General features: G+C 51.1%; 1 protein-coding gene across 13 annotated transcripts in view; it reads right to left on the bottom strand.

Moving 5' to 3' along the window:
* Positions 1 to 25,773, bottom strand: part of DTNB (dystrobrevin beta) — a 266,225-nt gene that overhangs the window by 116,525 nt on the left and 123,927 nt on the right. The gene's annotated exons all lie outside the window — the stretch shown is intronic.

The following is a 25,773-nucleotide window of genomic DNA, read 5'->3' as shown; positions in this document are numbered from 1 at the left end:
GCTGGGATAGTGACCACACCTGCACAGCACCGATACAGCAGGGATAGGGTCAGGCACTAGGGGGGCTGTGTACTGCAGCAGTGTACAGCTGGGATAGTGACCACACCTGCACAGCACCGATACAGCAGGGATAGGGTCAGGCACTAGGGGGGCTGTGTACTGCAGCAGAGTACAGCTGGGATAGTGACCACCCCTGCACAGCACCGATACAGCAGGGATAGGGTCAGGCACTAGGGGGGCTGTGTACTGCAGCAGAGTACAGCTGGGATAGTGACCACACCTGCACAGCACCGATACAGCGGGGATAGGGTCAGGCACTAGGGGGGCTGTGTACTGCAGCAGAGTACAGCTGGGAAAGTGACCACACCTGCACAGCACCGATACAGCAGGGATAGGGTCAGGCACTAGGGGGGCTGTGTACTGCAGCAGTGTGCAGCTGGGATAGTGACCACACCTGCACAGCACCGATACAGCAGGGATAGGGTCAGGCACTAGAGGGGCTGTGTAATGCAGCAGTGTACAGCTGGGATAGTGACCACACCTGCACAGCACAGATACAGCAGGGATAGGGTCAGGCACTAGGGGGGCTGTGTACTGCAGCAGTGTACAGCTGGGATAGTGACCACACCTGCACAGCACCGATACAGCAGGGATAGGGTCAGGCACTAGGGGGGCTGTGTACTGCAGCAGTGTACAGCTGGGATAGTGACCACCCCTGCACAGCACCGATACAGCAGGGATAGGGTCAGGCACTAGGGGAGGCTGTGTACTGCAGCAGTGTACAGCTAGGATAGTGACCACACCTGCACAGCACCGATACAGCAGGGATAGGGTCAGGCACTAGGGGGCTGTGTACTGCAGCAGTGTACAGCTGGGATAGTGACCACAACTGCACAGCACCAATACAGCAGGGATAGGGCCAGTCACTAGGGGGGGCTGTGTACTGCAGCAGTGTACAGCTGGGATAGTGACCACACCTGCACAGCACCGATACAGCAGAGATAGGGTCAGGCACTAGGGGGGCTGTGTACTGCAGCAGTGTACAGCTGGGATAGTGACCACACCTGCACAGCACCGATACAGCAGGGATAGGGTCAGGCACTAGGGGGGCTTTGTACTGCAGCAGAGTACAGCTAGGATAGTGACCACACCTGCACAGCACCGATACAGCAGGGATAGGGTCAGGCACTAGGGGGGCTGTGTACTGCAGCAGTGTACAGCTGGGATACTGACCACACCTGCACAGCACCGATACAGCAGGGATAGGGTCAAGCACTAGGGGGGCTGTGTACTGCAGCAGAGTACAGCTGGGATAGTGACCACACCTGCACAGCACCGATACAGCAGGGATAGGGTCAGGCACTAGGGGGGGCTGTGTACTGCAGCAGTGTACAGCTGGGATAGTGACCACACCTGCACAGCACCGATACAGCAGGGATAGGGTCAGGCTCTAGGGGAGGCTGTGTACTGCAGCAGTGTACAGCTGGGACACTGACCACACCTGCCCAGCACAGATACAGCAGGGATAGGGTCAGGCACAGGGGGCTGTGTACTGCAGCAGTGTACAGCTGGGATACTGACCACACCTGCCCAGCACCGATACAGCAGGGATAGGGTCAGGCACAGGGGGCTGTGTACTGCAGCAGTGTACAGCTGGGATAGTGACCACCACTGCACAGCACCGATACAGCAGGGATAGGGTCAGGCACTAGGGGGGCTGTGTACTGCAGCAGTGTACAGCTGGGATACTGACCACACCTGCACAGCACCGATACAGCAGGGATAGGGTCAGGCACTAGGGGGGCTGTGTACTGCAGCAGTGTACAGCTGGGATAGTGACCACCCCTGCACAGCACCGATACAGCAGGGATAGGGTCAGGCACTAGGGGGGGCTGTGTACTGCAGCAGTGTACAGCTGGGATAGTGACCACCCCTGCACAGCACCGATACAGCAGGGATAGGGTCAGGCACTAGGGGAGGCTGTGTACTGCAGCAGTGTACAGCTAGGATAGTGACCACACCTGCACAGCACCGATACAGCAGGGATAGGGTCAGGCACTAGGGGGCTGTGTACTGCAGCAGTGTACAGCTGGGATAGTGACCACAACTGCACAGCACCAATACAGCAGGGATAGGGCCAGTCACTAGGGGGGGCTGTGTACTGCAGCAGTGTACAGCTGGGATAGTGACCACACCTGCACAGCACCGATACAGCAGAGATAGGGTCAGGCACTAGGGGGGCTGTGTACTGCAGCAGTGTACAGCTGGGATAGTGACCACACCTGCACAGCACCGATACAGCAGGGATAGGGTCAGGCACTAGGGGGGCTTTGTACTGCAGCAGAGTACAGCTAGGATAGTGACCACACCTGCACAGCACCGATACAGCAGGGATAGGGTCAGGCACTAGGGGGGCTGTGTACTGCAGCAGTGTACAGCTGGGATACTGACCACACCTGCACAGCACCGATACAGCAGGGATAGGGTCAAGCACTAGGGGAACTGTGTACTGCAGCAGAGTACAGCTGGGATAGTGACCACACCTGCACAGCACCGATACAGCAGGGATAGGGTCAGGCACTAGGGGGGGCTGTGTACTGCAGCAGTGTACAGCTGGGATAGTGACCACACCTGCACAGCACCGATACAGCAGGGATAGGGTCAGGCTCTAGGGGAGGCTGTGTACTGCAGCAGTGTACAGCTGGGACACTGACCACACCTGCCCAGCACAGATACAGCAGGGATAGGGTCAGGCACAGGGGGCTGTGTACTGCAGCAGTGTACAGCTGGGATAGTGACCACCCCTGCACAGCACCGATACAGCAGGGATAGGGTCAGGCACTAGGGGAGGCTGTGTACTGCAGCAGTGTACAGCTAGGATAGTGACCACACCTGCACAGCACCGATACAGCAGGGATAGGGTCAGGCACTAGGGGGCTGTGTACTGCAGCAGTGTACAGCTGGGATAGTGACCACAACTGCACAGCACCAATACAGCAGGGATAGGGCCAGTCACTAGGGGGGGCTGTGTACTGCAGCAGTGTACAGCTGGGATAGTGACCACACCTGCACAGCACCGATACAGCAGGGATAGGGTCAGGCACTAGGGGGGCTGTGTACTGCAGCAGTGTACAGCTGGGATAGTGACCACACCTGCACAGCACCGATACAGCAGGGATAGGGTCAGGCACTAGGGGGGCTGTGTACTGCAGCAGAGTACAGCTAGGATAGTGACCACACCTGCACAGCACCGATACAGCAGGGATAGGGTCAGGCACTAGGGGGGCTGTGTACTGCAGCAGTGTACAGCTGGGATACTGACCACACCTGCACAGCACCGATACAGCAGGGATAGGGTCAAGCACTAGGGGGGCTGTGTACTGCAGCAGAGTACAGCTGGGATAGTGACCACACCTGCACAGCACCGATACAGCAGGGATAGGGTCAGGCACTAGGGGGGCTGTGTACTGCAGCAGTGTACAGCTGGGATAGTGACCACACCTGCACAGCACCGATACAGCAGGGATAGGGTCAGGCTCTAGGGGAGGCTGTGTAGTGCAGCAGTGTACAGCTGGGATACTGACCACACCTGCCCAGCACAGATACAGCAGGGATAGGGTCAGGCACAGGGGGCTGTGTACTGCAGCAGTGTACAGCTGGGATACTGACCACACCTGCCCAGCACCGATACAGCAGGGATAGGGTCAGGCACAGGGGGCTGTGTACTGCAGCAGTGTACAGCTGGGATAGTGACCACCACTGCACAGCACCGATACAGCAGGGATAGGGTCAGGCACTAGGGGGGCTGTGTACTGCAGCAGTGTACAGCTGGGATACTGACCACACCTGCACAGCACCGATACAGCAGGGATAGGGTCAGGCACTAGGGGGGCTGTGTACTGCAGCAGCATAGAGCTGGGATAGTGACCACCACTGCACAGCACCGATACAGCAGGGATAGGGTCAGGCACTAGGGGGGCTGTGTACTGCAGCAGTGTACAGCTGGGATACTGACCACACCTGCACAGCACCGATACAGCAGGGATAGGGTCAGGCACTAGGGGGGCTGTGTACTGCAGCAGTGTACAGCTGGGATAGTGACCACACCTGCACAGCACCGATACAGCAGGGATAGGGTCAGGCACTAGGGGGGCTGTGTACTGCAGCAGAGTACAGCTGGGATAGTGACCACCCCTGCACAGCACCGATACAGCAGGGATAGGGTCAGGCACTAGGGGGGCTGTGTACTGCAGCAGAGTACAGCTGGGATAGTGACCACACCTGCACAGCACCGATACAGCGGGGATAGGGTCAGGCACTAGGGGGGCTGTGTACTGCAGCAGAGTACAGCTGGGAAAGTGACCACACCTGCACAGCACCGATACAGCAGGGATAGGGTCAGGCACTAGGGGGGCTGTGTACTGCAGCAGTGTACAGCTGGGATAGTGACCACACCTGCACAGCACCGATACAGCAGGGATAGGGTCAGGCACTAGAGGGGCTGTGTACTGCAGCAGTGTACAGCTGGGATAGTGACCACCCCTGCACAGCACAGATACAGCAGGGATAGGGTCAGGCACTAGGGGAGGCTGTGTACTGCAGCAGTGTACAGCTAGGATAGTGACCACACCTGCACAGCACCGATACAGCAGGGATAGGGTCAGGCACTAGGGGGGGCTGTGTACTGCAGCAGAGTACAGCTGGGATAGTGACCACACCTGCACAGCACCGATACAGCAGGGATAGGGTCAGGCACTAGGGGGGCTGTGTACTGCAGCAGTGTACAGCTGGGATAGTGACCACCCCTGCACAGCACCGATACAGCAGGGATAGGGTCAGGCACTAGGGGGGGCTGTGTACTGCAGCAGAGTACAGCTGGGATAGTGACCACACCTGCACAGCACCGATACAGCAGGGATAGGGTCAGGCACTAGGGGGGCTGTGTACTGCAGCAGTGTACAGCTGGGATAGTGACCACCCCTGCACAGCACCGATACAGCAGGGATAGGGTCAGGCACTAGGGAGGCTGTGTACTGCAGCAGTGTACAGCTAGGATAGTGACCACACCTGCACAGCACCGATACAGCAGGGATAGGGTCAGGCACTAGGGGGCTGTGTACTGCAGCAGTGTACAGCTGGGATAGTGACCACAACTGCACAGCACCAATACAGCAGGGTAGGGCCAGTCACTAGGGGGGGCTGTGTACTGCAGCAGTGTACAGCTGGGATAGTGACCACACCTGCACAGCACCGATACAGCAGGGATAGGGTCAGGCACTAGGGGGGCTGTGTACTGCAGCAGTGTACAGCTGGGATACTGACCACACCTGCACAGCACCGATACAGCAGGGATAGGGTCAAGCACTAGGGGGGCTGTGTACTGCAGCAGAGTACAGCTGGGATAGTGACCACACCTGCACAGCACCGATACAGCAGGGATAGGGTCAGGCACTAGGGGGGGCTGTGTACTGCAGCAGTGTACAGCTGGGATAGTGACCACACCTGCAAAGCACCGATACAGCAGGGATAGGGTCAGGCTCTAGGGGAGGCTGTGTAGTGCAGCAGTGTACAGCTGGGATACTGACCACACCTGCCCAGCACAGATACAGCAGGGATAGGGTCAGGCACAGGGGGCTGTGTACTGCAGCAGTGTACAGCTGGGATACTGACCACACCTGCCCAGCACCGATACAGCAGGGATAGGGTCAGGCACAGGGGGCTGTGTACTGCAGCAGTGTACAGCTGGGATAGTGACCACCACTGCACAGCACCGATACAGCAGGGATAGGGTCAGGCACTAGGGGGGCTGTGTACTGCAGCAGTGTACAGCTGGGATACTGACCACACCTGCACAGCACCGATACAGCAGGGATAGGGTCAGGCACTAGGGGGGCTGTGTACTGCAGCAGCATAGAGCTGGGATAGTGACCACCACTGCACAGCACCGATACAGCAGGGATAGGGTCAGGCACTAGGGGGGCTGTGTACTGCAGCAGTGTACAGCTGGGATACTGACCACACCTGCACAGCACCGATACAGCCGGGATAGGGTCAGGCACTAGGGGGGCTGTGTACTGCAGCAGTGTACAGCTGGGATAGTGACCACACCTGCACAGCACCGATACAGCAGGGATAGGGTCAGGCACTAGGGGGGCTGTGTACTGCAGCAGTGTACAGCTGGGATAGTGACCACCCCTGCACAGCACCGATACAGCAGGGATAGGGTCAGGCACTAGGGGAGGCTGTGTACTGCAGCAGTGTACAGCTGGGATAGTGACCACACCTGCACAGCACAGATACAGCAGGGATAGGGTCAGGCACTAGGGGGGCTGTGTACTGCAGCAGTGTATAGCTGGGATAGTGACCACACCTGCATAGCACCGATACAGCAGGGATAGGGTCAGGCACTAGGGGGGCTGTGTACTGCAGCAGTGTATAGCTGGGATAGTGACCACACCTGCACAGCACCGATACAGCAGGGATAGGGTCAGGCACTAGGGGGGCTGTGTACTGCAGCAGCGTACAGCTGGGATACTGACCACACCTGCATAGCACCGATACAGTAGGGATAAAGTCAGGCACTGTGTGGGGGGGGGGGGGGCTGTGTACTGCAGCAGCGTACAGCTGGGATACTGACCACTCCTGCACAGCCCCAATACAGCAGGGATAGAGTCAGGCAATAGGGGAGGCTGTGTACTGCAGCAGCGTACAGCTGGGATACTGACCACCCCCTGCACAGCACAGATACAGCAGGGATAGGGTCAGGCACTAGGGGGGCTGTGTACTGCAGCAGCGTACAGCTGGGATACTGACCACACCTGCATAGCACCGATACAGTAGGGATAAAGTCAGGCACTGGGGGGGGGGGGGGGCTGTGTACTGCAGCACAGTACAGCTGGGATACTGACCACCCCTGCACAGCACCGATACAGCAGGGATAGGGTCAGGCAATAGGGGGGGTTGTGTACTGCAGCAGCGTACAGCTGGGATACTGACCACACCTGCACAGCACCGATACAACAGGGTTCGGGTCAGGCACTAGGGGAGGCTGTGTACCGCAGCAGTGTACAGCTGGGATACTGACCACCCCTGCACAGCACCGATACAGCAGGGATAGGGTCAGGCACTAGGGGGGCTGTGTACTGCAGCAGTGTGCAGCTGGGATAGTGACCACACCTGCACAGCACCGATACAGCAGGGATAGGGTCAGGCACTAGAGGGGCTGTGTAATGCAGCAGTGTACAGCTGGGATAGTGACCACACCTGCACAGCACAGATACAGCAGGGATAGGGTCAGGCACTAGGGGGGCTGTGTACTGCAGCAGTGTACAGCTGGGATAGTGACCACACCTGCACAGCACTGATACAGCAGGGATAGGGTCAGGCACTAGGGGGGCAGTGTACTGCAGCAGAGTACAGCTGGGATAGTGACCACACCTGCACAGCACCGATACAGCAGGGATAGGGTCAGGCACTAGGGGGGCTGTGTACTGCAGCAGTGTACAGCTGGGATAGTGACCACCCCTGCACAGCACCGATACAGCAGGGATAGGGTCAGCCACTAGGGGAGGCTGTGTACTGCAGCAGTGTACAGCTAGGATAGTGACTACACCTGCACAGCACCGATACAGCAGGGATAGGGTCAGGCACTAGGGGGGGCTGTGTACTGCAGCAGAGTACAGCTGGGATAGTGACCACTCCTGCACAGCACCGATACAGCAGGGATAGGGTCAGGCACTAGGGGGGCTGTGTACTGCAGCAGTGTACAGCTAGGATAGTGACCACACCTGCACAGCACCGATACAGCAGGGATAGGGTCAGGCACTAGGGGGGCTGTGTACTGCAGCAGAGTACAGCTGGGATAGTGACCACACCTGCACAGCACCGATACAGCAGGGATAGGGTCAGGCACTAGGGGGGCTGTGTACTGCAGCAGTGTACAGCTGGGATAGTGACCACACCTGCACAGCACCGATACAGCAGGGATAGGGTCAGGCACTAGGGGGGCTGTGTACTGCAGCAGAGTACAGCTGGGATAGTGACCACCCCTGCACAGCACCGATACAGCAGGGATAGGGTCAGGCACTAGGGGGGCTGTGTACTGCAGCAGAGTACAGCTGGGATAGTGACCACACCTGCACAGCACCGATACAGCGGGGATAGGGTCAGGCACTAGGGGGGCTGTGTACTGCAGCAGAGTACAGCTGGGAAAGTGACCACACCTGCACAGCACCGATACAGCAGGGATAGGGTCAGGCACTAGGGGGGCTGTGTACTGCAGCAGTGTGCAGCTGGGATAGTGACCACACCTGCACAGCACCGATACAGCAGGGATAGGGTCAGGCACTAGAGGGGCTGTGTACTGCAGCAGTGTACAGCTGGGATAGTGACCACACCTGCACAGCACAGATACAGCAGGGATAGGGTCAGGCACTAGGGGGGCTGTGTACTGCAGCAGTGTACAGCTGGGATAGTGACCACACCTGCACAGCACTGATACAGCAGGGATAGGGTCAGGCACTAGGGGGGCAGTGTACTGCAGCAGAGTACAGCTGGGATAGTGACCACACCTGCACAGCACCGATACAGCAGGGATAGGGTCAGGCACTAGGGGGGCTGTGTACTGCAGCAGTGTACAGCTGGGATAGTGACCACCCCTGCACAGCACCGATACAGCAGGGATAGGGTCAGCCACTAGGGGAGGCTGTGTACTGCAGCAGTGTACAGCTAGGATAGTGACTACACCTGCACAGCACCGATACAGCAGGGATAGGGTCAGGCACTAGGGGGGGCTGTGTACTGCAGCAGAGTACAGCTGGGATAGTGACCACTCCTGCACAGCACCGATACAGCAGGGATAGGGTCAGGCACTAGGGGGGCTGTGTACTGCAGCAGTGTACAGCTGGGATAGTGACCACCCCTGCACAGCACCGATACAGCAGGGATAGGGTCAGGCACTAGGGGGGGGCTGTGTACTGCAGCAGAGTACAGCTGGGATAGTGACCACACCTGCACAGCACCGATACAGCAGGGATAGGGTCAGGCACTAGGGGGGCTGTGTACTGCAGCAGTGTACAGCTGGGATAGTGACCACCCCTGCACAGCACCGATACAGCAGGGATAGGGTCAGGCACTAGGGGAGGCTGTGTACTGCAGCAGTGTACAGCTAGGATAGTGACCACACCTGCACAGCACCGATACAGCAGGGATAGGGTCAGGCACTAGGGGGCTGTGTACTGCAGCAGTGTACAGCTGGGATAGTGACCACAACTGCACAGCACCAATACAGCAGGGATAGGGCCAGTCACTAGGGGGGGCTGTGTACTGCAGCAGTGTACAGCTGGGATAGTGACCACACCTGCACAGCACCGATACAGCAGAGATAGGGTCAGGCACTAGGGGGGCTGTGTACTGCAGCAGTGTACAGCTGGGATAGTGACCACACCTGCACAGCACCGATACAGCAGGGATAGGGTCAGGCACTAGGGGGGCTTTGTACTGCAGCAGAGTACAGCTAGGATAGTGACCACACCTGCACAGCACCGATACAGCAGGGATAGGGTCAGGCACTAGGGGGGCTGTGTACTGCAGCAGTGTACAGCTGGGATACTGACCACACCTGCACAGCACCGATACAGCAGGGATAGGGTCAAGCACTAGGGGGGCTGTGTACTGCAGCAGAGTACAGCTGGGATAGTGACCACACCTGCACAGCACCGACGATACAGAGGGATAGGGTCAGGCACTAGGGGGGGCTGTGTACTGCAGCAGTGTACAGCTGGGATAGTGACCACACCTGCACAGCACCGATACAGCAGGGATAGGGTCAGGCTCTAGGGAGGCTGTGTACTGCAGCAGTGTACAGCTGGGACACTGACCACACCTGCCCAGCACAGATACAGCAGGGATAGGGTCAGGCACAGGGGGGCTGTGTACTGCAGCAGTGTACAGCTGGGATACTGACACACCTGCCCAGCACCGATACAGCAGGGATAGGGTCAGGCACAGGGGGCTGTGTACTGCAGCAGTGTACAGCTGGGATAGTGACCACCACTGCACAGCACCGATACAGCAGGGATAGGGTCAGGCACTAGGGGGGCTGTGTACTGCAGCAGTGTACAGCTGGGATACTGACCACACCTGCACAGCACCGATACAGCAGGGATAGGGTCAGGCACTAGGGGGGGCTGTGTACTGCAGCAGTGTACAGCTGGGATATGACCACCCTGCACAGCACCGATACAGCAGGGATAGGGTCAGGCACTAGGGGGGCTGTGTACTGCAGCAGTGTACAGCTGGGATAGTGACCACACCTGCACAGCACCGATACAGCAGGGATAGGGTCAGGCACTAGGGAGGCTGTGTACTGCAGCAGTGTACAGCTAGGATAGTGACCACACCTGCACAGCACCGATACAGCAGGGATAGGGTCAGGCACTAGGGGGCTGTGTACTGCAGCAGTGTACAGCTGGGATAGTGACCACAACCTGCACAGCACCAATACAGCAGGGATAGGGCCAGGCACTAGGGGGGCTGTGTACTGCAGCAGTGTACAGCTGGGATAGTGACCACACCTGCACAGCACCGATACAGCAGGGATAGGGTCAGGCACTAGGGGGGCTGTGTACTGCAGCAGTGTACAGCTGGGATAGTGACCACACCTGCACAGCACCGATACAGCAGGGATAGGGTCAGGCACTAGGGGGCTTTGTACTGCAGCAGAGTACAGCTGGATAGTCTGACCACACCTGCACAGCACCGATACAGCAGGGATAGGGTCAGGCACTAGGGGGGCTGTGTACTGCAGCAGTGTACAGCTGGGATACTGACCACACCTGCACAGCACCGATACAGCAGGATAGAATAGGGTCAAGCACTAGGGGAACTGTGTACTGCAGCAGAGTACAGCTGGGATAGTGACCACACCTGCACAGCACCGATACAGCAGGGATAGGGTCAGGCACTAGGGGGGGCTGTGTACTGCAGCAGTGTACAGCTGGGATAGTGACCACACCTGCACAGCACCGATACAGCAGGGATAGGGTCAGGCTCTAGGGGAGGCTGTGTACTGCAGCAGTGTACAGCTGGGACACTGACCACACCTGCCCAGCACAGATACAGCAGGGATAGGGTCAGGCACAGGGGGCTGTGTACTGCAGCAGTGTACAGCTGGGATAGTGACCACCCCTGCACAGCACCGATACAGCAGGGATAGGGTCAGGCACTAGGGGAGGCTGTGTACTGCAGCAGTGTACAGCTAGGATAGTGACCACACCTGCACAGCACCGATACAGCAGGGATAGGGTCAGGCACTAGGGGGCTGTGTACTGCAGCAGTGTACAGCTGGGATAGTGACCACAACTGCACAGCACCGATACAGCAGGGATAGGGTCAGGCACTAGGGGGCTGTGTACTGCAGCAGTGTACAGCTGGGATAGTGACCACAACTGCACAGCACCAATACAGCAGGGATAGGGCCAGTCACTAGGGGGGGCTGTGTACTGCAGCAGTGTACAGCTGGGATAGTGACCACACCTGCACAGCACCGATACAGCAGGGATAGGGTCAGGCACTAGGGGGGCTGTGTACTGCAGCAGTGTACAGCTGGGATAGTGACCACACCTGCACAGCACCGATACAGCAGGGATAGGGTCAGGCACTAGGGGGGCTGTGTACTGCAGCAGAGTACAGCTAGGATAGTGACCACACCTGCACAGCACCGATACAGCAGGGATAGGGTCAGGCACTAGGGGGGCTGTGTACTGCAGCAGTGTACAGCTGGGATACTGACCACACCTGCACAGCACCGATACAGCAGGGATAGGGTCAAGCACTAGGGGGGCTGTGTACTGCAGCAGAGTACAGCTGGGATAGTGACCACACCTGCACAGCACCGATACAGCAGGGATAGGGTCAGGCACTAGGGGGGGCTGTGTACTGCAGCAGTGTACAGCTGGGATAGTGACCACACCTGCACAGCACCGATACAGCAGGGATAGGGTCAGGCTCTAGGGGAGGCTGTGTAGTGCAGCAGTGTACAGCTGGGATACTGACCACACCTGCCCAGCACCGATACAGCAGGGATAGGGTCAGGCTCAGGGGGCTGTGTACTGCAGCAGTGTACAGCTGGGATAGTGACCACCACTGCACAGCACCGATACAGCAGGGATAGGGTCAGGCACTAGGGGGGCTGTGTACTGCAGCAGTGTACAGCTGGGATACTGACCACACCTGCACAGCACCGATACAGCAGGGATAGGGTCAGGCACTAGGGGGGCTGTGTACTGCAGCAGCATAGAGCTGGGATAGTGACCACCACTGCACAGCACCGATACAGCAGGGATAGGGTCAGGCACTAGGGGGGCTGTGTACTGCAGCAGTGTACAGCTGGGATACTGACCACACCTGCACAGCACCGATACAGCAGGGATAGGGTCAGGCACTAGGGGGGCTGTGTACTGCAGCAGTGTACAGCTGGGATAGTGACCACACCTGCACAGCACCGATACAGCAGGGATAGGGTCAGGCACTAGAGGGGCTGTGTACTGCAGCAGAGTACAGCTGGGATAGTGATCACCCCTGCACAGCACCGATACAGCAGGGATAGGGTCAGGCACTAGGGGGGCTGTGTACTGCAGCAGAGTACAGCTGGGATAGTGACCACACCTGCACAGCACCGATACAGCGGGGATAGGGTCAGGCACTAGGGGGGCTGTGTACTGCAGCAGAGTACAGCTGGGAAAGTGACCACACCTGCACAGCACCGATACAGCAGGGATAGGGTCAGGCACTAGGGGGGCTGTGTACTGCAGCAGTGTACAGCTGGGATAGTGACCACACCTGCACAGCACCGATACAGCAGGGATAGGGTCAGGCACTAGAGGGGCTGTGTACTGCAGCAGTGTACAGCTGGGATAGTGACCACCCCTGCACAGCACAGATACAGCAGGGATAGGGTCAGGCACTAGGGGAGGCTGTGTACTGCAGCAGTGTACAGCTAGGATAGTGACCACACCTGCACAGCACCGATACAGCAGGGATAGGGTCAGGCACTAGGGGGGGCTGTGTACTGCAGCAGAGTACAGCTGGGATAGTGACCACACCTGCACAGCACCGATACAGCAGGGATAGGGTCAGGCACTAGGGGGGCTGTGTACTGCAGCAGTGTACAGCTGGGATAGTGACCACCCCTGCACAGCACCGATACAGCAGGGATAGGGTCAGGCACTAGGGGGGGCTGTGTACTGCAGCAGAGTACAGCTGGGATAGTGACCACACCTGCACAGCACCGATACAGCAGGGATAGGGTCAGGCACTAGGGGGGCTGTGTACTGCAGCAGTGTACAGCTGGGATAGTGACCACCCCTGCACAGCACCGATACAGCAGGGATAGGGTCAGGCACTAGGGGAGGCTGTGTACTGCAGCAGTGTACAGCTAGGATAGTGACCACACCTGCACAGCACCGATACAGCAGGGATAGGGTCAGGCACTAGGGGGCTGTGTACTGCAGCAGTGTACAGCTGGGATAGTGACCACAACTGCACAGCACCAATACAGCAGGGTAGGGCCAGTCACTAGGGGGGGCTGTGTACTGCAGCAGTGTACAGCTGGGATAGTGACCACACCTGCACAGCACCGATACAGCAGGGATAGGGTCAGGCACTAGGGGGGCTGTGTACTGCAGCAGTGTACAGCTGGGATACTGACCACACCTGCACAGCACCGATACAGCAGGGATAGGGTCAAGCACTAGGGGGGCTGTGTACTGCAGCAGAGTACAGCTGGGATAGTGACCACACCTGCACAGCACCGATACAGCAGGGATAGGGTCAGGCACTAGGGGGGGCTGTGTACTGCAGCAGTGTACAGCTGGGATAGTGACCACACCTGCAAAGCACCGATACAGCAGGGATAGGGTCAGGCTCTAGGGGAGGCTGTGTAGTGCAGCAGTGTACAGCTGGGATACTGACCACACCTGCCCAGCACAGATACAGCAGGGATAGGGTCAGGCACAGGGGGCTGTGTACTGCAGCAGTGTACAGCTGGGATACTGACCACACCTGCCCAGCACCGATACAGCAGGGATAGGGTCAGGCACAGGGGGCTGTGTACTGCAGCAGTGTACAGCTGGGATAGTGACCACCACTGCACAGCACCGATACAGCAGGGATAGGGTCAGGCACTAGGGGGGCTGTGTACTGCAGCAGTGTACAGCTGGGATACTGACCACACCTGCACAGCACCGATACAGCAGGGATAGGGTCAGGCACTAGGGGGGCTGTGTACTGCAGCAGCATAGAGCTGGGATAGTGACCACCACTGCACAGCACCGATACAGCAGGGATAGGGTCAGGCACTAGGGGGGCTGTGTACTGCAGCAGTGTACAGCTGGGATACTGACCACACCTGCACAGCACCGATACAGCAGGGATAGGGTCAGGCACTAGGGGGGCTGTGTACTGCAGCAGTGTACAGCTGGGATAGTGACCACACCTGCACAGCACCGATACAGCAGGGATAGGGTCAGGCACTAGGGGGGCTGTGTACTGCAGCAGTGTACAGCTGGGATAGTGACCACCCCTGCACAGCACCGATACAGCAGGGATAGGGTCAGGCACTAGGGGAGGCTGTGTACTGCAGCAGTGTACAGCTGGGATAGTGACCACACCTGCACAGCACAGATACAGCAGGGATAGGGTCAGGCACTAGGGGGGCTGTGTACTGCAGCAGTGTATAGCTGGGATAGTGACCACACCTGCATAGCACCGATACAGCAGGGATAGGGTCAGGCACTAGGGGGGCTGTGTACTGCAGCAGTGTATAGCTGGGATAGTGACCACACCTGCACAGCACCGATACAGCAGGGATAGGGTCAGGCACTAGGGGGGCTGTGTACTGCAGCAGCGTACAGCTGGGATACTGACCACACCTGCATAGCACCGATACAGTAGGGATAAAGTCAGGCACTGTGTGGGGGGGGGGGGGGGGGCTGTGTACTGCAGCAGCGTACAGCTGGGATACTGACCACTCCTGCACAGCCCCAATACAGCAGGGATAGAGTCAGGCAATAGGGGAGGCTGTGTACTGCAGCAGCGTACAGCTGGGATACTGACCACCCCCTGCACAGCACAGATAAAGCAGGGATAGGGTCAGGCACTAGGGGGGCTGTGTACTGCAGCAGCGTACAGCTGGGATACTGACCACACCTGCATAGCACCGATACAGTAGGGATAAAGTCAGGCACTGGGGGGGGGGGGGCTGTGTACTGCAGCACAGTACAGCTGGGATACTGACCACCCCTGCACAGCACCGATACAGCAGGGATAGGGTCAGGCAATAGGGGGGGTTGTGTACTGCAGCAGCGTACAGCTGGGATACTGACCACACCTGCACAGCACCGATACAACAGGGTTCGGGTCAGGCACTAGGGGAGGCTGTGTACCGCAGCAGTGTACAGCTGGGATACTGACCACCCCTGCACAGCACCGATACAGCAGGGATAGGGTCATGCACTAGGGGGCTGTGTACTGCAGCAGCGTACAGCTGGGATACTGACCACCCCTGCACAGCACTGATACAGCAGGGATAGGGTCAGGCACTAGGGGGGCTGTGTACTGCAGCAGCATACAGCTGGGATACTGACCACCCCTGCACAGCACTGATACCGCAAGGATAGGGTCAGGCACTAGGGGAGGCTGTGTACTGCAGCAGCGTACAACTGGGATAGTGACCACTCCTGCACAGCACCGATACAGCAGGGATAGGGTCAGGCACTAGGGGGGCTGTGTACTGCAGCAGAGTACAGCTGGGATAGTGACCACCCCTGCCCAACACCGATACAGCAGGGATAGGGTCAGGCACTAGGGGGGCTGTGTACTCCAGCAGCATACAGCTGGGATAGTGACCACACCTGCACAGCACCGATACAGCATGTATTATAGGGTCAGGCACTAGGGAGGGCTTTGTACTGCAGCTGTGTACATCTGGGATAGTGACCACTCCTCCACAGAGCCAATAAAGCAAAGATAGGGTGAGGCATTAAGGGGGCTCTGTACTGTATCAGCGTACAGCTAGGATAGTGACCACTCCTGCAAAGAACTGATACAGCAGGGTTACGGTCAGGTACTAGGGGGGGCTGTTTACTGCAGGGATAGTGACCACTCCTGCACAGCACCAATAAAGTAGGGATAGGGTCAGGCACTAGGGGGGCTGTGCACTGCAGCAGCATATAGTTGGGATAGTGACAACTCCTGCACAGCACCGGCCTGTTATATCATATATCAGGGCTGATATAACACTGATACATATACAGTTATACCCTGACTATACCCGGCCTGTTATATCACATATCAGGGGCTGATATCACACTGATAAATATACAGTTATATCCTGACTATACCCGGCCTGTTATATCATATATCAGGGGCTGATATCACACCTATACATATACAGTTATACACTGACTATACCCAGCCTGTTATATCATATATCAGGGGCTGATATCACACCAATACATACACAGTTATACCCTGACTATACCCGGCCTGTTATATCATATATCAGGGGCTGATATCACACTGATACATATACAGTTATACACTGACTATACCCGGCCTGTTATATCATATATCAGGGCTGATATCACACTGATACATATACAGTTATACCCTTACTATACCCAGCCTGTTATATCATATATCAGGGGCTGATATCACACCGATACATACACAGTTATACCCTGACTATACCCGGCCTGTTATATCATATATCAGGGGCTGATATCACACTGATACATATACAGTTATACACTGACTATACCCGGCCTGTTATATCATATATCAGGGCTGATATCACACTGATACATATACAGTTATACCCTGACTATACCCGGCCTGTTATATCATATAACAGGGCTGATATCACACTGATACATATACAGTGATACACTGACTATACCCGGCCTGTTATATCATATATCAGGGGCTGATATCACACTGATACATATACAGTTATACCCTGACTATACCCGGCCTGTTATATCATATATCAGGGGCTGATATCACACTGATACATATACAGTGATACACTGACTATACCCGGCCTGTTATATCATATATCAGGGCTGATATCACACTGATACATACACAGTTATACCCTGACTATACCCGGCCTGTTATATCATATATCAGGGGCTGATATCACACCGATACATATACAGTTATACCCTGACTATACCCGGCCTGTTATATCATATATCAGGGGCTGATATCACACTGATACATATACAGTTATACACTGACTATACCCTGCCTGTTATATCATATATCAGGGGCTGATATCACACTGATACATATACAGTTATATCCTGACTATACCCGGCCTGTTATATCATATATCAGGGCTGATATCACACTGATACATATACAGTTATACCCTGACTATACCCGGCCTGTTATATCATATATCAGGGCTATCACACTGATACATATACAGTTATACACTGACTATACCCGGCCTGTTATATCATATATCAGGGGCTGATATCACACTGATACATATACAGTTATATCCTGACTATACCCGGCCTGTTATATCATATATCAGGGGCTGATATCACACTGATACATATACAGTTATACACTGACTATACCCGGCCTGTTGTATCATATATCAGGGCTGATATCACACTGATACATATACAGTTATATCCTGACTATACCCGGCCTTTAATATCATATATCAGGGCTGATATCACACTGATACATATACAGTTATACCCTGACTATACCCGGCCTGTTATATCATATATCAGGGCTGATATCACACTGATACATATACAGTTATACCCTGACTATACCCGGCCTGTTATATCATATATCAGGGGCTGATATCACACTGATACATATACAGTTATACCCTGACTATACCCGGCCTGTTATATCATATATCAGGGCTGATATCACACTGATACATATACAGTTATACCCTGACTATACCCGGCCTGTTATATCATATATCAGGGCTATCACACTGATACATATACAGTTATACCCTGACTATACCCGGCCTGTTATATCATATATCAGGGGCTGATATCACACTGATACATATACAGTTATACCCTGACTATACCCGGCCTGTTATATCATATATCAGGGCTATCACACTGATACATATACAGTTATACCCTGACTATACCCGGCCTGTTATATCATATATCAGGGCTGATATCACACTGATACATATACAGTTATACACTGACTATACCCGGCCTGTTATATCATATATCAGGGGCTGATATCACACTGATACATATACAGTTATATCCTGACTATACCCGGCCTGTTATATCATATATCAGGGCTGATATCACACTGATACATATACAGTTATACACTGACTATACCCGGCCTGTTATATCATATATCAGGGGCTGATATCACACTGATAAATATACAGTTATACCCTGACTATACCCGGCCTGTTATATCATATATCAGGGCTATCACACTGATACATATACAGTTATACCCTGACTATACCCGGCCTGTTATATCATATATCAGGGGCTGATATCACACTGATACATATACAGTTATATCCTGACTATACCCGGCCTGTTATATCATATATCAGGGCTGATATCACACTGATACATATACAGTTATACCCTGACTATACCCGGCCTGTTATATCATATATCAGGGGCTGATATCACACTGATACATATACAGTTATACACTGACTATATCCGGCCTGTTATATCATATATCAGGGCTGATATCACACTGATACATATACAGTTATATCCTGACTATACCCGGCCTGTTATATCATATATCAGGGCTGATATCACACTGATACATATACAGTTATATCCTGACTATACCCTGCCTGTTATATCATATATCAGGGGCTGATATCACACTGATACATATACAGTTATATCCTGACTATACCCGGCCTGTTATATCATATATCAGGGCTGATATCACACTGATACATATACAGTTATACCCTGACTATACCCGGCCTGTTATATCATATATTAGGGGCTGATATCACACTGATACATATACAGTTATACCCTGACTATACCCGGCCTGTTATATCATATATCAGGGCTGATATCACACTGATACATACACAGTTATACCCTGACTATACCCGGCCTGTTATATCATATATCAGGGCTATCACACTGATACATATACAGTTATATCCTGACTATACCCGGCCTGTTATATCATATATCAGGGCTGACATCACACTGATACATATACAGTTATACACTGACTATACCCGGCCTGTTATATCATATATCAGGGGCTGATATCACACTGATACATATACAGTTATATCCTGACTATACCCGGCCTGTTATATCATATATCAGGGGCTGATATCACACTGATACATATACAGTTATATCCTGACTATACCCGGCCTGTTATATCATATATCAGGGGCTGATATCACACTGATACATATACAGTTATATCCTGACTATACCCGGCCTGTTATATCATATATCAGGGCTGATATCACACTGATACATATACAGTTATACCCTGACTATACCCGGCCTGTTATATCATATATCAGGGGCTGATATCACACTGATACATATACAGTTATACACTGACTATACCCGGCCTGTTATATCATATATCAGGGCTGATATCACACTGATACATATACAGTTATACCCTGACTATACCCGGCCTGTTATATCATATATCAGGGCTATCACACTGATACATATACAGTTATATCCTGACTATACCCGGCCTGTTATATCATATATCAGGGCTGATATCACACTGATACATATACAGTTATACACTGACTATACCCGGCCTGTTATATCATATATCAGGGCTGATATCACACTGATACATATACAGTTATATCCTGACTATACCCGGCCTGTTATATCATATATCAGGGGCTGATATCACACTGATACATATACAGTTATATCCTGACTATACCCGGCCTGTTATATCATATATCAGGGCTGATATCACACTGATACATATACAGTTATACCCTGACTATACCCGGCCTGTTATATCATATATCAGGGGCTGATATCACACTGATACATATACAGTTATACACTGACTATACCCGGCCTGTTATATCATATATCAGGGCTGATATCACACTGATACATATACAGTTATACCCTGACTATACCCGGCCTGTTATATCATATATCAGGGCTATCACACTGATACATATACAGTTATATCCTGACTATACCCGGCCTGTTATATCATATATCAGGGCTGATATCACACTGATACATATACAGTTATACACTGACTATACCCGGCCTGTTATATCATATATCAGGGCTGATATCACACTGATACATATACAGTTATATCCTGACTATACCCGGCCTGTTATATCATATATCAGGGGCTGATATCACACTGATACATATACAGTTATACCCTGACTATACCCGGCCTGTTATATCATATATCAGGGGCTATTATCACACTGATACAGATACAGTTATATCCTGACTATACCCGGCCTGTTATATCATATATCAGGGGCTGATATCACACTGATACATATACAGTTATACACTGACTATACCCGGCCTGTTATATCATATATCAGGGCTGATATCACACTGATACATATACAGTTATACCCTGACTATACCCGGCCTGTTATATCATATATCAGGGCTGATATCACACTGATACATATACAGTTATATCCTGACTATACCCGGCCTGTTATATCATATATCAGGGGCTGATATCACACTGATACATATACAGTTATACCCTGACTATACCCGGCCTGTTATATCATATATCAGGGCTGATATCACACTGATACATATACAGTTATACCCTGACTATACCCGGCCTGTTATATCATATATCAGGGGCTGATATCACACTGATACATATACAGTTATATCCTGACTATACCCGGCCTGTTATATCATATATCAGGGCTGATATCACACTGATACATATACAGTTATACCCTGACTATACCCGGCCTGTTATATCATATATCAGGGGCTGATATCACACTGATACATATACAGTTATATCCTGACTATACCCGGCCTGTTATATCATATATCAGGGGCTGATATCACACCTATACATATACAGTTATACACTGACTATACCCAGCCTGTTATATCATATATCAGGGGCTGATATCACACCAATACATACACAGTTATACCCTGACTATACCCGGCCTGTTATATCATATATCAGGGGCTGATATCACACTGATACATATACAGTTATACACTGACTATACCCGGCCTGTTATATCATATATCAGGGCTGATATCACACTGATACATATACAGTTATACCCTTACTATACCCAGCCTGTTATATCATATATCAGGGGCTGATATCACACCGATACATACACAGTTATACCCTGACTATACCCGGCCTGTTATATCATATATCAGGGGCTGATATCACACTGATACATATACAGTTATACACTGACTATACCCGGCCTGTTATATCATATATCAGGGCTGATATCACACTGATACATATACAGTTATACCCTGACTATACCCGGCCTGTTATATCATATAACAGGGCTGATATCACACTGATACATATACAGTGATACACTGACTATACCCGGCCTGTTATATCATATATCAGGGGCTGATATCACACTGATACATATACAGTTATACCCTGACTATACCCGGCCTGTTATATCATATATCAGGGGCTGATATCACACTGATACATATACAGTGATACACTGACTATACCCGGCCTGTTATATCATATATCAGGGCTGATATCACACTGATACATACACAGTTATACCCTGACTATACCCGGCCTGTTATATCATATATCAGGGGCTGATATCACACCGATACATATACAGTTATACCCTGACTATACCCGGCCTGTTATATCATATATCAGGGGCTGATATCACACTGATACATATACAGTTATACACTGACTATACCCTGCCTGTTATATCATATATCAGGGGCTGATATCACACTGATACATATACAGTTATATCCTGACTATACCCGGCCTGTTATATCATATATCAGGGCTGATATCACACTGATACATATACAGTTATACCCTGACTATACCCGGCCTGTTATATCATATATCAGGGCTATCACACTGATACATATACAGTTATACACTGACTATACCCGGCCTGTTATATCATATATCAGGGGCTGATATCACACTGATACATATACAGTTATATCCTGACTATACCCGGCCTGTTATATCATATATCAGGGGCTGATATCACACTGATACATATACAGTTATACACTGACTATACCCGGCCTGTTGTATCATATATCAGGGCTGATATCACACTGATACATATACAGTTATATCCTGACTATACCCGGCCTTTAATATCATATATCAGGGCTGATATCACACTGATACATATACAGTTATACCCTGACTATACCCGGCCTGTTATATCATATATCAGGGCTGATATCACACTGATACATATACAGTTATACCCTGACTATACCCGGCCTGTTATATCATATATCAGGGGCTGATATCACACTGATACATATACAGTTATACCCTGACTATACCCGGCCTGTTATATCATATATCAGGGCTGATATCACACTGATACATATACAGTTATACCCTGACTATACCCGGCCTGTTATATCATATATCAGGGCTATCACACTGATACATATACAGTTATACCCTGACTATACCCGGCCTGTTATATCATATATCAGGGGCTGATATCACACTGATACATATACAGTTATACCCTGACTATACCCGGTCTGTTATATCATATATCAGGGCTATCACACTGATACATATACAGTTATACCCTGACTATACCCGGCCTGTTATATCATATATCAGGGCTGATATCACACTGATACATATACAGTTATACACTGACTATACCCGGCCTGTTATATCATATATCAGGGGCTGATATCACACTGATACATATACAGTTATATCCTGACTATACCCGGCCTGTTATATCATATATCAGGGCTGATATCACACTGATACATATACAGTTATACACTGACTATACCCGGCCTGTTATATCATATATCAGGGGCTGATATCACACTGATAAATATACAGTTATACCCTGACTATACCCGGCCTGTTATATCATATATCAGGGCTATCACACTGATACATATACAGTTATACCCTGACTATACCCGGCCTGTTATATCATATATCAGGGGCTGATATCACACTGATACATATACAGTTATATCCTGACTATACCCGGCCTGTTATATCATATATCAGGGCTGATATCACACTGATACATATACAGTTATACCCTGACTATACCCGGCCTGTTATATCATATATCAGGGGCTGATATCACACTGATACATATACAGTTATACCCTGACTATACCCGGCCTGTTATATCATATATCAGGGCTATCACACTGATACATATACAGTTATATCCTGACTATACCCGGCCTGTTATATCATATATCAGGGCTGATATCACACTGATACATATACAGTTATACACTGACTATACCCGGCCTGTTATATCATATATCAGGGCTGATATCACACTGATACATATACAGTTATATCCTGACTATACCCGGCCTGTTATATCATATATCAGGGGCTGATATCACACTGATACATATACAGTTATATCCTGACTATACCCGGCCTGTTATATCATATATCAGGGCTGATATCACACTGATACATATACAGTTATACCCTGACTATACCCGGCCTGTTATATCATATATCAGGGGCTGATATCACACTGATACATATACAGTTATACACTGACTATACCCGGCCTGTTATATCATATATCAGGGCTGATATCACACTGATACATATACAGTTATACCCTGACTATACCCGGCCTGTTATATCATATATCAGGGCTATCACACTGATACATATACAGTTATATCCTGACTATACCCGGCCTGTTATATCATATATCAGGGCTGATATCACACTGATACATATACAGTTATACACTGACTATACCCGGCCTGTTATATCATATATCAGGGCTGATATCACACTGATACATATACAGTTATATCCTGACTATACCCGGCCTGTTATATCATATATCAGGGGCTGATATCACACTGATACATATACAGTTATACCCTGACTATACCCGGCCTGTTATATCATATATCAGGGGCTATTATCACACTGATACAGATACAGTTATATCCTGACTATACCCGGCCTGTTATATCATATATCAGGGGCTGATATCACACTGATACATATACAGTTATACACTGACTATACCCGGCCTGTTATATCATATATCAGGGCTGATATCACACTGATACATATACAGTTATACCCTGACTATACCCGGCCTGTTATATCATATATCAGGGCTGATATCACACTGATACATATACAGTTATATCCTGACTATACCCGGCCTGTTATATCATATATCAGGGGCTGATATCACACTGATACATATACAGTTATACCCTGACTATACCCGGCCTGTTATATCATATATCAGGGCTGATATCACACTGATACATATACAGTTATACCCTGACTATACCCGGCCTGTTATATCATATATCAGGGGCTGATATCACACTGATACATATACAGTTATATCCTGACTATACCCGGCCTGTTATATCATATATCAGGGCTGATATCACACTGATACATATACAGTTATACCCTGACTATACCCGGCCTGTTATATCATATATCAGGGGCTGATATCACACTGATACATATACAGTTATATCCTGACTATACCCGGCCTGTTATATCATATATCAGGGCTGATATCACACTGATACATATACAGTTATACCCTGACTATACCCGGCCTGTTAGATCATATATCAGGGGCTGATATCACACTGATACATATACAGTTATATCCTGACTATACCCGGCCTGTTATATCATATATCAGGGCTGATATCACACTGATACATACACAGTTATACCCTGACTATACCCGGCCTGTTATATCATATATCAGGGGCTGATATCACACCGATACATATACAGTTATACCCTGACTATACCCGGCCTGTTATATCATATATCAGGGGCTGATATCACACTGATACATACAGTTATACACTGACTATACCCGGCCTGTTATATCATATATCAGGGCTGATATCACACTGATACATATACAGTTATACCCTGACTATACCCGGCCTGTTATATCATATATCAGGGCTGATATCACACTGATACATATACAGTTATACCCTGACTATACCCGGCCTGTTAGATCATATATCAGGGGCTGATATCACACTGATACATATACAGTTATATCCTGACTATACCCGGCCTGTTATATCATATATCAGGGCTGATATCACACTGATACATACACAGTTATATCCTGACTATACCCGGCCTGTTATATCATATATCAGGGGCTGATATCACACTTGATACATATACAGTTATACCCTGACTATACCCGGCCTGTTATATCATATATCAGGGGCTGATATCACACCGATACATATACAGTTATACCCTGACTATACCCGGCCTGTTATATCATATATCAGGGGCTGATATCACACTGATACATACACAGTTATACACTGACTATACCCGGCCTGTTATATCATATATCAGGGCTGATATCACACTGATACATATACAGTTATACCCTGACTATACCCGGCCTGTTATATCATATATCAGGGCTGATAT

Source organism: Crinia signifera, chromosome 3, assembly GCF_055691185.1.
Source record: "Crinia signifera chromosome 3, ASM5569118v1, whole genome shotgun sequence".
In the NCBI taxonomy this organism is placed as follows: domain Eukaryota; kingdom Metazoa; phylum Chordata; class Amphibia; order Anura; family Myobatrachidae; genus Crinia; species Crinia signifera.
Note: the sequence above shows the minus strand (reverse complement) of the source record. Positions and strands in the feature narration are given on the sequence as shown.